At 53.7% G+C, this 14,995-nt stretch overlaps 1 long non-coding RNA gene across 2 annotated transcripts in view; it reads right to left on the bottom strand.

Annotated features, from left to right (window-relative positions):
- Positions 1 to 584: 584 nt before the first annotated feature.
- Positions 585 to 14,995, bottom strand: part of LOC123285489 (uncharacterized) — a 31,519-nt gene continuing 17,108 nt past the window's right edge. The window contains exons 3-4 of one of the 2 annotated variants that reach the window (XR_006527226.2): positions 14,735 to 14,964; positions 585 to 14,645 (exon numbers count right to left, since the gene is read on the bottom strand). This is a non-coding gene — a long non-coding RNA (uncharacterized lncRNA). Of the gene's footprint in view, positions 14,965 to 14,995 lie in introns of both variants that reach the window. The other variant, XR_011503477.1, reaches the window with a different exon arrangement.

Here is a 14,995-nt window from a genome sequence, read left to right on the forward strand (position 1 = left end):
GGGAACGTAATCTCCAAAAGAATTACGTTCCTTTCTTCTTGAGGAAAGGGGAAAAAATTCTCCCTAGGGAGGAAAGGATGGCTGTGATCTCACGGAGAGTTAAATGAGTGTTAAACTCTAATGGGCCTCTGTGGTTGTTTTTTTTTTTTTTAAAGATTTTATTATTTCCTTTTTCTCCCCAAAGCCCCCCGGTACATAGTTGTATATTCTTCATTGTGGGTTCTTCTAGTTGTGGCATGTGGGACGCCGCCTCAGCGTGGTCTGATGAGCAGTGCCATGTCCGCGCCCAGGATTCGAACCAACGAAACACTGGGCCGCCTGCAGCGGAGCAAGCGAACTTAACCACTCGGCCACAGGGTCAGCCCCTGTGGTTGTTTTTTTTTAATGCCTCTACTTTTACTTTCTGACTAGTAGGTAAATAGCTTGAATTTGAGACGTGAGTGTATCTGGGGACAGGACGCATGGACCCACAGGAAGAGACTGGTGTGGGGAGCAGAAAATGGGGATCTCTTTCCTGCCTCCTGAATAGATGTGTGACCCTCCCCCCCCCCCCCCACCCCCGCATCCGGCAGAGCCGTTCGCCTCTTGGGACATTCCTTCATCCGTAAAATGGGGACAATGACATCGGCCTTCCCCCAACACCCAGAGCGGCTGTGAGGGTGAGATGAGATCACACGTGTGAAAGCCTTTTGAGAAGAAAACGCTTTTCTTTTCTTTTTTTAACCTTTGAGAGGTTAAAAAAAAAGGGGACCCATTTTAGAAGTGGACTTTTTTAAACTCTCTTTTTTACATTATTATTCCCTCATGAAAGGGTTTCTTCTTGTAGCTGGGATTTTTCATCTCGTGTTAAAGAGAGAGAGAGAGAGGGAGAGAGTTTTAAAAATAGCTATTTTAATGAAAAGAACGGCTCCCCTAAAGAACTGGGCAGCCCTTTCTGCAGGCTTTGCCGCCGAAACTCACGGTCCAAATTGATTTTTTTTTTTTCCCCCTCTTCTTTAAAGGTAAGTGATAAAATACTGTGGGTTTGAAAAGGCTGACATTTTGGGTAGCAATTAAACTCAGTCCCATCTAGCCGTGCGGCAGCTGGTGGCGGGCCGGCTCGTTATGGCGGAAAGGCTGGCAGAGGATTACGCGGTGGGCTGAGCCGGCTCTCAGAAGAGCTCAGGCCGGCTGTCTGCAGCCAGGTAATTAGACTTAACAAGCTGGCCTGTCCCTCCACCTTCCCACACCCACTCGGGGCAGGGCAGCCGGGCCCTGGGGACCCACCTCACACCCCCTCTCCCGTGAGATGGCCAGCAAGTCGCAGATCCTAATCACCACGGTGATGGACAACGGAGATATTAATGTTGAGGTGCTAATAGTTAGGAATTCATGGCACACAGAGGCGGCAGGGCCTGCTGTATCCCTGGAATCAGCCGAAGGGTGAGGCACTTCCGACAGGTCAATGGGATGTGATTAGAAACCTGTGCAAGCGAGGGACCGACTGGAGCACTTGGCACGAGTTTTCATCCTTGCCCCGGCCGTGTTCCCATGGAAATACAGCAGTAACAAGTCACACTGCCAGCATGTTCTTCTCAGGAAAATCCATTCCTCAAACTCCCCTCTGGTGGGGACTCTGTGATCTCCCTGTGGAGACCCGAAGACCAGCTTGGCCGTGAGAGAACCACCTGTCGAGAGGGCTTCAGAGAGCCTGCCACGGGCTGAGCCCCTTGCTTTTGCTCTGCTCTCCAGGTAGCTCCAACCTGCAGCCAGGATGGAAAACTTCCTGTCCAGATGCAGGCCAATGGTTCAGCCCAGCATCCAGACCCACAACGCCTGGCAGAGTCTGACATGTCTGTGTCATCGGCTGAAACTCCCAACTTCATCCACGTGGCAACAAGACTCAAGAGAAAGACAATGCAGTCCATCTGCTGTCGTCTCTTGGCCACTCTCCTCCACACAGAAGGCATCAGTGACTTCCTGGGGCAGCAAGATCGATCCAGGGCTTTAGCTGAACATTTGGGGTCCTGGAACTGGAGGAACCTGGAGCCATGGGTCTCAGCCCTGAGCTGCCCAGTTCCTTTTGCAGCACCGATGACCCTGTCTCTCTCCAAATTTCCGCTTGCCCATCTGTAAAAACGATGGGTGGGCCCATTTGAGCGCTCCATCCTCCTCAGCCTGAAATGCCAATGGTTCTGCAAATCTGCCGATCTCTCCTGAGTCACACACACACACACACACACACCCCACACACACGAACTCTTGACCCTCCTCTGGGACCAAGTCAGTGGGTGGAGTTGCTCACTAAAACCTTCCAGGACATCCCCAGCCAGAAGCCCCGTCTCTGCCCAGCATACCTGGTTCAGCCGTCCTCCAGAACGTCAGCGGTGATGACTACTACAAATTGCCAGTTGATGACGACAACGGCAGTCAAAGCACCTGGCTCGCCAGGGCTCCTGCTCAGTCCTGCTTTCACTGGTTGCCCCTGGCAAGGAGCCACGTCTACCACAGGCACCCATGTACAGTGGGCACGATGAAGTCACGAGGGGAATCGACTTGCCCAAGGCCACACACCTCCTGATGCTCACAGCCAAAACTCCAATGGACGACTGACTCTGAGTCCGGCATTCCCCTCTCATTGCCCAGATGCTTCTAGATGCTTTTAACTGGTCGGTTTAGGGGCCTTCACAGATTGTGTCCCCCTCAGCACACGCACGCACACACACGCATGCGCTCACTCAGCAAGTGCTTCAACTCCTCCCACTCAGGAACTCATTAATCGCCGGCTTTGTCCCAAGTCTCTGAACTGCGTTCAAGACCCCTGTCACTTGAGAGGCGTAGGGAAAACCAGGCATCTGGGTTAGGAAGGAGGGTGATCGCTAACCCCAGCAGCAGTTTTCCAGAGAATAAGAGGCATCGGAATACGCCCAGATTCCAGCCAGCACAAGAAGGGGCGTGGGAATCCAATGTGCAGCGCTGTGCAAGAATAAGGGAGGGCGTAGAGGCACGGCGGGGAGCGGGAAGGAGCCCAGGGACAAAGGGGCGGCAGCTGGGATCCAGCCCTACGAGGTGCTGCGTGCCGTTCTCCGAGGGGAGGAGAAGAGGGGCAGAGACTTGCCAGGCCCTTGGAATCCACTGTCTTCCCTCATGCCCCCCGCCTTCGGAGGGACAACAGATCCAGTGGGAGTGGGGATCCCATTTGAGGGGACTCCGGGAGATGGGTGGGAGTGTGATGAAATGGCAGGGCAGAGCAGCCTCCAGAGTAATTAGAGGAATTAAAGATGGCTGGTTTCAATTCTCTGCAACCCACCAGCATTTGTTCAATGAATTGAGTAGCCACATCAGGCACTTTAAAGGAGGTTACTTCTCATTTTCTCATTTCCTCCTAAGATCTAGTCAGTGATGTGGGAGTCTAGTCACTGTTCTCTCAACCCCCCTACGTCAGTTGGGGTGGGGCAGGAGAGAGTAGCTAACACCTAAACTGTATTTACCTTTTTGCTTTTCCTGCCAGGTCTTGCTCAACCAGGAGGGGCCAAAAATGCAATCCTGCCATGTGGCCAGAGGTGTTGGACTGGAAACCTCCCTGTTAACTCCCTAGGGAATGATTCATCTGGTGGGAGGTTTGGGAGAAGGAACACGGAGTGTGGGTGGACCCCTTGGGGCTGCCTCTAGAGGAGAGGCCTGCGGTTGTCCACTTCTGCGCGTGCCTGGAGGGCAGGTGTGGAGCAGGGGGCCTAGGGGCCCAGTGGTGGCCACGCTTCCAAGCCACATCTTCCATGACTGTCTCTGCCCAACTCCTGACTTATTGTTCAGCTGGTTCCAAACCAGTTTGGGGAGCAGAATAGGATTATTGCTCCAAGCCCCCTGAGAATAAGTAAGGCTCATTCTCTTGACTCCTCATCCACTCAAGGTGAGATAATAACAAACAAAACTTGGAGAAATGTCCTGTACTGCTGAGTGTGGGCTGCGATAAGATGGCGGAGGGTTTGCAGACACAAAAGGGGATGAGATGGAATAAGGATGAGACAGGATGGGAATATGAAGGTGTAGGATGATAGGGTTGGACTACGATGGGATGGGGGAAGCAAGACCCAATGGCAGGGAGGCCCTTCTGTGCAGAGCTGGGCTCTCATCTCAAGAAGCAACCTTGCAGCCCATGTTCCTGGCCAACAGGGTTGCAACCAGTCAGCGCCCTTCCCGATTGCTCAGCAGGTGCCAGAACCCGGGGAGAGGGAATGGATGGCTCTTCAAGAGGCTGGCACAGGTCCCAAGCAATCTGTTCCCAACTTCCTCCTGCGTGGGTGGTGGCAGCACGTCCCCAGCCGGCCCCCACGCCTCTCACCAGCCGTCAACGCGCCCTCACTCTCTCCTTGTGTGTGTTGTCAAATCTTCCCAATATAGCAGCTCAGAGTCTGTCAACAGTTCTGTTCTGTGCCTACTTTCCCTCCCCAAAGGATGCCAAGTCTGCTGTCCCCTCCCTCGATGGGGGCATCTCCTGTCACGCCTCACCCTCAGCACTGGCAAGCAGAGACACACAACCCCCCAGAGGACGTGTGCTTGGAGAAGCCATGCCAGCTTCTGTGGTCCGGGTTACCTGGCACAGGAGCGGAGCTGTGCCAGGACATATTTGAGTGACATTAAGGAAGAGGAGTCCAGGGGCCTGGGATACTGACTGGATGTGGGGAGGAGGGAGAGTGGAAGTTGCAGGTTATGCTCAGATTTCTGACTGGAAGGGATTCAGGGAAGATGGTCCTGTTCACTGAGGTAGGAGGTCCCCGAGAAGGAGCAGTTTAGGGATGGAGAAAGAGATGAGAGCTTGAGATCTAGGGAGGCTGAGATGACCGTGGGTTTCTAATGAGGAAGTGCTGTAATCATAAGCAGGGTGGAAGCTCAGGAGAGAGGTCTGGGCATGCAGAAGGTCCCAGAGGGTGGAATGCAACCATCACGGGACAAGCCAGCACACACCCGTTTGCTCCAAAAGCATTCGGCAACAGGATGTTATCGGTACAGCAACCCCCGTGATTCCCTTTACAGACTTCCCCTTGTGTGCCCTGCCAGGGTGCTACTGTGTGGACCAGCCTCCCACTCCAGATGTCTGTTGCTGTGTGCCATCAGCTGCCTTCTCTTTTCCTGTTCCAGCTGTCTCTGCTCCAGGCAACAGAGAGCGACCTGGTCTGGGCTCAGGAGCCCTGAGCTCCCATCCTAGCTCTGCCAACTGCCTTCGGGAATCTAAACGTGTCGCTTTCTCTCCCACAGCCTCCGTCTCCTCAACTGTAGAATGGGACCAAAGACTGTTGGGTCAAACAAGACAGTGCGTGCAGATACTTTACACTTGTGAGGAATTTGGGTGAAAATGCCCAAAAGTCTAGCCAGGCCCCCTCAGTCTTTTCTCCCCACCCCCCACCCCCACTGGACCCACAGCAGAACCTGGACCAGGTGTGGGGGGCACACTGTCCCCATCCTTTGTTGCCTCTTCCTCTGGGTGGGGGGGGCGGTGGCTCTGGGACACTGCTCAGGTCTCCTAAAACCTCCACAGATGTCCCCCATCCATGCTTCACCAGATGACCCCACGGGTCAGAAGACACCATTAATAATGCTCGCATGATGACATTTATGGCGGCCCCAGGCGGCCCTGCTTAGCTCTCAAGGCTGACGGGAAATGTCAGGCACAGAGCGAATTGCTCCTTACAGTGCATATTGGGCAGAACATTTGTAATGATCCCTTATTTGCTGATCTAAATTGAGACCTCACTGAGGTGGTCAGACCCTCCTCTCCTCTCCTGCCATCCAGCTCAGACACTGGTGACCCCTTCGTCACACCCACCCGAGAGTCCATCTTCACGGAGGACCCAGGGTGGGGAGATGAATTAAGGTGAAGACAAGCCACAGTCCTCCCGGGATGCTGTCCCTTCATTTCAGGAAGGGTTTGGGGGCGGGAGTTGCTAACCTGGGCCTTGAAGGTCAGCTCACGAATCTGAGAAATGGGTTGGTGCTTTTGTGCCCAAGGGAGAATGTCGCACACCACTGCGGGCTGTGGTGGGTGCATATTGTTGTCTGCTCAGCACCCATCTATTCCTCCTTAAGAGAAAGCCCCTCAACTGGAGGAGGCACCTTCCCCCACACCAATTTGCCATCCTGGCTGCCAATCAAAGGACTCCACCCCCGACCACATGGGCAGGGCACAACCCAACCCCGGACCAGGGAAAGTCTTCCCCTGAGGTTTGTCCATTCAGAACCAAAGGAAGACAGGGAATCAGGCAACATGATGGGCAGGTGTTGCTGGTGGCCATGGTTCTGGTCCCCGGAAGGAACCAATCTACAAAGGAATTAAAAATAAAAAAGAATAAAGCCGACACACAGAAGAAAGAGGACTGAGAAGGGGGGAGATGGTCCTGACGGCTTTGGAGCTCCTGCTTGCCATGGTCCCTGAGACCCAGGTTCTGTGAGCCAATAAAGTCCCCTTTGTGCCTTAACTGGTTCCAGTGGGGTCGCTGTCACCTGCAGCCAGCACCCCACCACACTGTTACAGATGCGTCCTCTCTCCCGGCCTTCTGGAGGCAACTCCCACATCTTTGCTGTCTACTCCAGACCACTCCAGAGGGGATGGCCCAGAGACACGGAGCAGGACAGACCCAGTGATCGGACCCTTCCACCAGGGCCCCTCCCAGCGGGACCACTTGACCCCTCTGCCTCCCATCTAGTCCACACTCTCTGCCCTCTGCTGCCCCCACTGGCCACAGGCCCTCATGTGCTCAATGCCCCAGGCCCAAGACCGGTCGAGGTAAGTACACGATAGGGACCCAAATGAGGAAGCAGAAGGCGGCACAGGTATGAACAGAGGCAGCCTCTCACAGCACCGTCCCAATAAGAAACATCTCTGGAAATGGGAGCTCAAAAAAATTCTCACTGTGGGCTAAGAATCCTGCCATCTTCCCCAGGTGAGAACAGCACAGTAATATAAAGTGGGCGTTGGCCTGCCCATGTGGTCTTCCAAGTGAGACCCTCTAGGCAGGCTTCCCGGAAGGCCGGAAGAGCGGAACATAAAGACGGAGAGCCGAGGAGAGAGGCTGAGGAGCTCCAGCGAGAAACGGAGTCAAGAAAATCATAGGAGCTAAGGGGAGAGGGAGCAGAAGCCGGAGCGCAGAGTGAGGAAGGCGGGGACAGCGGAGCAGCTGGGGCGCGTGCGGGCGCTCAGAGAGGAGGGGTGGAGCCCCCGGAGCAAAGCAGCCTCTGGATCCACCCTGCCCACAAGTACTGAGGGGTGAGGCACCACTCGTGTGTTTTCAGTCTGCAGAACACGACAGCACACAACATAGCATTCGAGGTCACACCACTTGACCAGTAACTGCCATTGTCCTCATGCTTTTTCTCGCAGGGTAATAGAGATTCTGAGAGAGTTCGTGGCTTGACTGAGGCAACCTCTCTAAAGAGAGAGCCTGGACTCGAACCCAAGCCCGAGCCGCAAGGCCAGGGAGCTGTCTGCTGAGTGAGGCCACCTCCGTATGGGTGGGGCTGTTTCTGTGTCGATCTGGTCACACAAAGTGAAAGCACAGCTTTTTAGGGGTCCAAGAAACAGAACCGAGTTTCAAAATGTGGACCCTGCTATTTATAAGCTGTGTGCCTTTGGACAGGTTACTTAACTACTCTGTGTCTCTCACACGGGTGTATCCGATGGGGTCGTTTTAAACATCATGCATCAGAACTTGACACTTAGCAGACATAATTATAACAGTCACAAGACAGCATGTGTATATTTCCAGAGCAATTCTCCCATGATGTTTAGTCTGATTTTGTGTTTTCCTGTGAAATCAAATCCAAGAGGTCCACCCCGTAGCCCCATCTCATCATTTTAACCACAGCAGAGAAGACCCTAGAGAAGCCTCATCTCCAAAGCAAGTGGTTGTTTTCATCCTTATCACACAGATGAGAAGCTGAGGGTCGGGGGCAGGACAGGACACATCAGCGTAGAGATGATACTTAGAGCCAGTGGACTAGAGGAGGTCTCCTTGGGGAGAGACCTATAGAGAAGAGGCCCAGGACTGAGCCCTTGGGCCCTCCCACATGTGAAGATCCAACAGGGCAAGGGAGAAGGGCCAGTGAGCTGGAAGATGGTGTCCTGGAAACCAGAGGAGATGATGTTTCAGGAAGGAGAGAGCGGACAGCTCTATTCAATGTCCATGAGAGGCCGAGTGAGATGAAGACCCAGAAGTGACCAGTGGAGTCCGGCCACGACCTTGGTTAGGGCAAATACTATGTGCAGCCCTGAGCCTCACCCATTCCGCATTTTCCCCCATCCCTCATCCTCTCATGCACTCTTCATTGATAAGATGAAAAAGCCAAAGACAAATGGGTTTTTGAGAATCAAACCCCACCAGAATGTCATACATCACCTCCAGCTTCTCAGGACGGGGTTGACTGCAGAAGCAGAAGACAAGGATGGATGGATGGAGATTGTCCTTGCAGATCTTGGCAAGAGAGGCTGGGCTGTCTCGCTCACCACCATTTTTTTTTTCTCTTAAAGGTTAGCACCTGAGCCAACATCTGTTGCCAATCTTCTCTCTCTCTTTTTTTTTTTCTTTTTCTCCCCAAAGCCCCCCAGCACACAGTTGTATATTCTAGTTGTAGGTCCTTCTGGTGAGATGCTACCCCCACATGGCTTGATGAGCGGTGCCATGTCCACACCCAGGATCCGAACCGGCGAAACCCTGGGCCGCTGAATTGCAGCACACGAACTCAACCACTCGGCCCCGGGGCCGGCCCCTCGCTACCATTTTTAAGACTGGAGACATTGCCATTTCAATCCTCCTTCATGCCATTCTTCAGCAAATAAATATTTATGCTCTCCCACTCTGTGAAAAGTCCTGTGTCAGTCACTGGAGACACAGCCATGAATAAGTGACTTTGACTTCAGCCTTGACCCTGAGGAGTTCACAGGGAGGACACACACATCAACAGCTCCTTACAGCAGATCGTGGACATGTCCTGGAGGAAGAGCCCCAGAGAGGGCTCTGGCAACACAGTTGAAGGGTCAGGGAGAGCTTCACGGAGGAGGTGACACTTGGTCTTGGCCTTGAATGACGAACAGAAGCTCAGCCAGCAGGCAATAGGATCACCCACATCCCAACAGGGGCAGTGGAGGCACGAGAGAGCGTGTGGTGACTGGAAGCCTACCCTTCCCTGGAGGGCTGCAGCAAAGAGCAAAGGAGGGACTTTGAGGGGTGCGGGGCCCAGGTCTTCAAAGACCTTAAATGTGAAGCGAAGACTCTTGGACTTTACTCTGTAAATCAGCATTTCCTCAGGAATTTCCTGTGAAACGCGAATCTCGAATTTGCTATGCAAAATCAATGAATCAATAAACTCTGGGATCAAACACATTCGGGATCTTCTGCAGAGTAGACCCCTCCTCCTGGAGATTCGCTGTGTTCATTAGCATTTAAAAGCTCAGAGAAAGCGGAGAGGAAAAAGAAAGGAAGGAAGAGAGAGAGGGAAAGAGGGAGAGAGAGAGAGAGAGAAAGGAAAGAAACAAAGAGAGAGAAAGAAAGAAAGAAGGAAGGAAGGCAGGAAGGAGAGAAAGAGAAAGAGAAAGAAAAAAAAATAAAGAAAACATACCTTTTAATTTTCTCCATGCATGCCCCACACTCGCCTTTGTTCGTGTAGGGCACACTGGCATCCCCACACAGTTAACACTCCTCAGTCACACAGTGGGAAAAGCTGAACGAGGAATTGAGAATGTTTGCATTTTAAGCAGGTGAACGGTTCCCCTGGAGGCAGAAGGTGGTGAGATGGCTGTCCAGGGGCCCCATTAGCCCCGGAACCCATAGACGAGGTCCAAGATTACCCCATTACCCTGGGACTAAAATCTCTTCACTTATGTCTTCAGAAAATATCCGGTGAGCACCTTTTCTGGGCCAGCAGTGTGGTGCTGGCGGGAGGATGGGGGGGAAATCAGACAGGATCCCGGCCTCCTGGTGCTTATTGGCTTTCAGACGCTGTTCACATAATTATGTAGGTTGAAATTTGAAGGAAAACAACACAGTCTGCAAGAAAGGAACCTGGAATCAGCAGGATTTTCCTTAGTAAGCCATACCTGGGCTGAGATTCGAAGGATGGGTAGGAATTAACTAGGCAAGGAAGGGCAGTGTTGGGGGAATGGCATTCTGAGCAGAAGGAACAGCATATGCAAAAGCCCTGTGGCAGCAAGAAAAATACTGCAGATACAAGACAAAAGGGAGAGTGGGAAACGGTTGTTTCCTGATCATTCAGCAACTTTTATTTGCAGTCCTGTTTATGGCTATATATGTCTGGCCACAATTAGAAATAAAAGGCCCCCAGAGTCTGAAATTTGGATGCTCTGGAATGAAGGAGGTCCAGCGAATTGACCAGAGGAAGAAGAAGCCCGCCCAGAGTTTCCTGCTTAACAAAGGAGCAAGTGAGGCGTGCAGAGGGCTCGCTGGGGCCTGGTGAGGCTGGGGGGATGGGACGGGGTACAGCCCTTCTGGGTAGACCAGGTGTTTCAAATCCAGCTGGATGAGGCCAAGCTCCGAGTCCCTGTGAGTGGCATAGTTAGCACAGAAAACCTGCTTCCTAGGAAGGGACCCTCGCCACCATCTCCTGAATGATGAGTGTGAGCCAAGCACTGTGCCCAGTGTGTTGCACATATAACCTCACACTGCAGGCACCTGGATGTCCCCACATTGTCCGATCTTGTGAGTTCGCCTTCCTTGTAACATAGAAGGCAAATGGCCCCAGCTTGCATCCCACATCTAGTGGGAAACCCTGCAACCCCAGCAATACCTTCAGGGCCGTATGTATCGCCTAGAGCTCACCCGGCGGAATTCTCCATCGCATCCGGGTCTTGCCTCCTGCCACTGGAGTCTTCTCTCTGCCCTGGGCTAACAAAGAACGCTGCAGCCTTTCCTTCCATTCCCCAAAGCAACCACGACACAGTGCCGTCCCACGTGAGTGAGTTTCACCGACGCTCTGAGGATAATGACAGTGGTCACACAGCGCAGTTCCTGACTCAGGATCGAGCTGATGCCCTTGAACCTCAGCCGTTCCTGGGGACAGTTCATCGCCATCTTTTACCTTCAAGTCCATGGGTTTCTTGCCATGTGGCTCAGACTCCCTGTCTGTCAAAACCCTCCTTACGCCTCTTCCTGTATACCCTGGGAAAGCACCCATCACCTCAGATGTCTTGAGCTGGGTTCACCAAGAAGCAGAGCTGAGATAAGGGTCTGGGTGTAAGTGGTTCCCTTGGGGGGTGCTCCCAGGAAGCAGAGCTGGGGGAACAGGGAAGGTGGGGAGGGAGGGAAGCCGAGGTGCAGAGTTAACGAGCAGGGTACCACCGAGGGCACCTGGGACTTTGTCTCGCTGGGGACCTCTGGGAGACAGTGTGGACCGTGCCTCGCAGGTAACCCACCCGAGGGTCCGAGAGGCCATACTCGGCCTCTGCTTCCGTCCATTACTGGCTGAAGGCTGCTCCTGGTGGCATTCGCTCCCACCTGCACCCAGAGCAAGGCAAGAGAGAGCCCTCGGTTGGAGGGTTGCGGCACCTTGCAGAGGATGGCACTGACCACTGGGCCATGTGAGCAGGGCGCCAGAGCATCTGCTACAATAGACGGGAAAGGTCGCACACAGCCCATCGAGTCCATGCCCTTGGGAAAGGGGCAGGCAATTTTCACTGCAAAATGCACCTAAACATCAAGATATGTTGCTCCATCTACCCTGGAGAAAAATTATGCCTCTTTCCCAAAAGATGGAAGGGTCTGTACACAGCTTTGGTTTGAAAAGGGCAGTTGCTCTATAAGGTAGGTACTACCATCACCCCATCTTATAAATCAGGTAATGGAGGCTGAGAGAGGCAGTGAGAGAGTAACAGACCCACGATTCAAACTCCTTCTGACTGCCATGACCACATGCATTTGTTTCTTTCCTTTTTTTTTTTTGCTGAGGAAGATTAGCCCTGAGCTAACATCTGTTGCCAATCTTCTTCCACTTTATATGTGGGTCACCACCATAGCATGGCTGACGACTGGCATAGGTCTGCACTGGGAATCTGAACCCGCAAACCTGAGCCACCAAAGTGGAGCGTGCTGACCTTAAACCACTATGCTGTGGGGCCAGCCCCATGACCACACACATTCTTAACCACTGGGTCGTAGGGTCTCCCAGAACCTGAGAGGCACTTCAATGAACAATCTTTAACAATGACACACATGGACCAAACTTGTCACATTTATAGTTAGGTCCGTCTCCCAACATCCTGTGTCTACAGGGCGGGCCCCTATCATTGTGCTCATTTTACAGACAAGGAACCAGAGTCATGGATAGATTTAATTCACGTGCCCAAGTCCCCACAGACTCGCACCATGGTGGCTTTATGATGACAAATTCCAGGCCCTATAACTGCCCCTTTAACTCCCCTGAAACACCAGTGCCGATGCCTCCAGGGCAAATGCATCCCCACCAACTGTCAGAGGCTGCAGCTGCACCCGAGGCGGGATCGGAGGCATGACCTTCAGAGATAAGGGTAGCCTGTCATCCTAACCGGCCCCATCACCACCACCACCAACGGGAGCGGCAGCGGCAGCGGCAGGTGCTGGGTGATCAGTACATCACGGGAGGAAACAGCATCTAAAGAAGAGACAGCCCCGGGCTGAGAGGAGGGGCTCACAGTGGTTCTCGAGCGCAGAGAGGTGAAGAGCACAGGCTGCCTGGCTTTGAATCCCAGCTCAGACACTTGCCAGCTGCTTGAGCTTGGGCAGGGCACTTAGATGCTCAGTGCCTCAGTTTCCCCATCTGTAAAATGGGGATAGTACTATCTACCTCAAGGGTAGCTAGGAACTGGTGTGGGGGGAGCCTGGCACATGGGAAATGCCATGGAAATGTTAGCAATTATGAGGTTAGTGGTCAGGGCAGACTCCGGTCTCTTTGGGAATTAGAGAGCTAAGCAGGGAAACTGAGGCAGAAGACAGGGTCATATGGGGTTAAGTCAGGAGTGAGGTTGGGGAGAGAATGGGTGGGACCTCCCAGGCACATGGTCAACAGCATCAGGACCGAGACAAGCCTCAGCCCTGGTGGGACTGGCCCCCTCAAGCCGCACCTTCTCGGGATCAAGGACCAGTCGGGACCCACACTACCCTGGGCAGGTTCTTCTGCTGACATCACCTGTAAAATGAGAGGAGCGAGTGCTTCCCCTGAGGGTTGACAAGGTGGTGGCCTGGGGCCCACTGTCCCCTTGAAGCCCTCTCTTCTGACCACTCCTTGTCAGACTCCCACATGGCCTCCTCCTCATGCGACCTCAGCAGCCATCGCGGGGCCATCCAGGGCCTCTCTCGTGCTCAGTCTGCACGCTGTCCCTTGGAAACCACATCCACCCCCACGGTCTCAGTTACCAACTTTAGCTGCAGGTGTCTGCCAGCTCTCCTTTCCCCGCACAGACTTCCTCCTCGAGCTCCAGATCCCCTTTCCAACTGTTCCCTGGACATCTTCCTCTCCCAGGCACCTCACACACAGCAGGTGCCAACTCATCATCTTTTTCCCACCCTGCCCCTCCCGTCTCGGGAGACAGCGCCACCTCCCACTTGGTCCCCACCGCCAAAGCTGCAGCTCCATCCTCACCACCCCCTCTCCACAGGCCCAGGAAACTCGCTCAAATCCACCCACCATCCTAGACCAGGCCACCATCATCTCTTGCCTCCACCTGCATCCGTCCTGCAGCCAGAGCGATCTTCCTAAGACACAAATATGGCCAGCATCTCCCTGCTTAAATTCCTCAGTGACTCACCATTTTCCCCAGGACTGAGGCCAAACTTCTGAGCGTGGAGTATGTGTCTTCCCACCGCCCAGGCTCTGCCACCCGTGCCTGCCTCATTTCTTGCCCGCCCCTGCAGGTACACCCTGCAGCCCTGATTTCAGGGCAGCTGTCCCTGGATACACCCTCCCAGGTGTCCTGCCGAGGAGGGCTGGGATCTGAGCCATCCCTGTGTCTTCGAGGACCAGCAGGGAGGATGAATAAATGAATGAGGCAGGTCCAGAGATGTGTGTTTCTATGAGAGGGCTCACGTAGACTGAGAGGCTGGGGAAAAGCTGCTTGGAGATGGCGAGTAGGGGGGAGGGGCAGCTCTGAGGGACACGAGCACTGGCACCTTGTCTTGAAGGAGACAGTGCTGGTGGGGGAAGGACAGGTGCCGTCAGCGAGAATGCCACCTCCCTCTGGTGACCTTTACCGAAGACATTTTCTCTGAATGTCAGGTTCATTAGACACAGGACTGGGGGTGGAGGAATTGCTTTAAAACTGAATTAAAGACAGGACAGACAGACAGACATCCTCCAGGCTGGTGGTGACAAGCCAGCCTGGAGGGCAAGGAGACCCACCCCCTCTATGGGCCGTGGTCGTCCTCCTCCAACCGGGGGGTCCTGTCAGGGCCATGTGTCTCCTTCAGGGAGGGATTCCCAACACCCACAGATTGTTCTCCACCCCAGGGTCCAGGGCAAGCTGTGCTGGAGGGGACCCCCAGTCCGTGCTGCTCACCAACTGACGAGGATCCAGTGTCCTGGGGGCCCCCAGACTTGGAGCATGTCGTCTGCCCAACGCCACCCCTCAGGCCCAGTCTGAGCCACCCAAGGATCTCAGAACCCACTCTGAGTCCACCACATGCTGGACGCTGGGGACACAGAGGTAAATCAGACATTTGTCCTGCCCTCAAGGAGCTGCAAGTTTCATGAGGAAGACACACAGGTGCATAAATATTACCAAATGGTGGACTTGGTGCTGTAACAGAAGCAGGTTCAAGGTAGAGAGATGCGCAGAGGGGAGTGTCTCTGGGTGAAGAGTCGTGAATGGCTTCCCATGAGAAGGTAACATCTGAGCTGGGCGTTGAGGGATGAATAGGAGTTTGTCATCTTGTTTGTTTGTTCTTTCTAGGAGGCGCTGGTTTCCAAAAACAGAATTGGCTGCTTCTGTGGGCCATGAGCTCCCTGGCACTGAAGAGTACAAGGCGACTCTGAGTTCTTG

Source organism: Equus asinus, chromosome 5 (genome assembly GCF_041296235.1).
Source record: "Equus asinus isolate D_3611 breed Donkey chromosome 5, EquAss-T2T_v2, whole genome shotgun sequence".
In the NCBI taxonomy this organism is placed as follows: domain Eukaryota; kingdom Metazoa; phylum Chordata; class Mammalia; order Perissodactyla; family Equidae; genus Equus; species Equus asinus.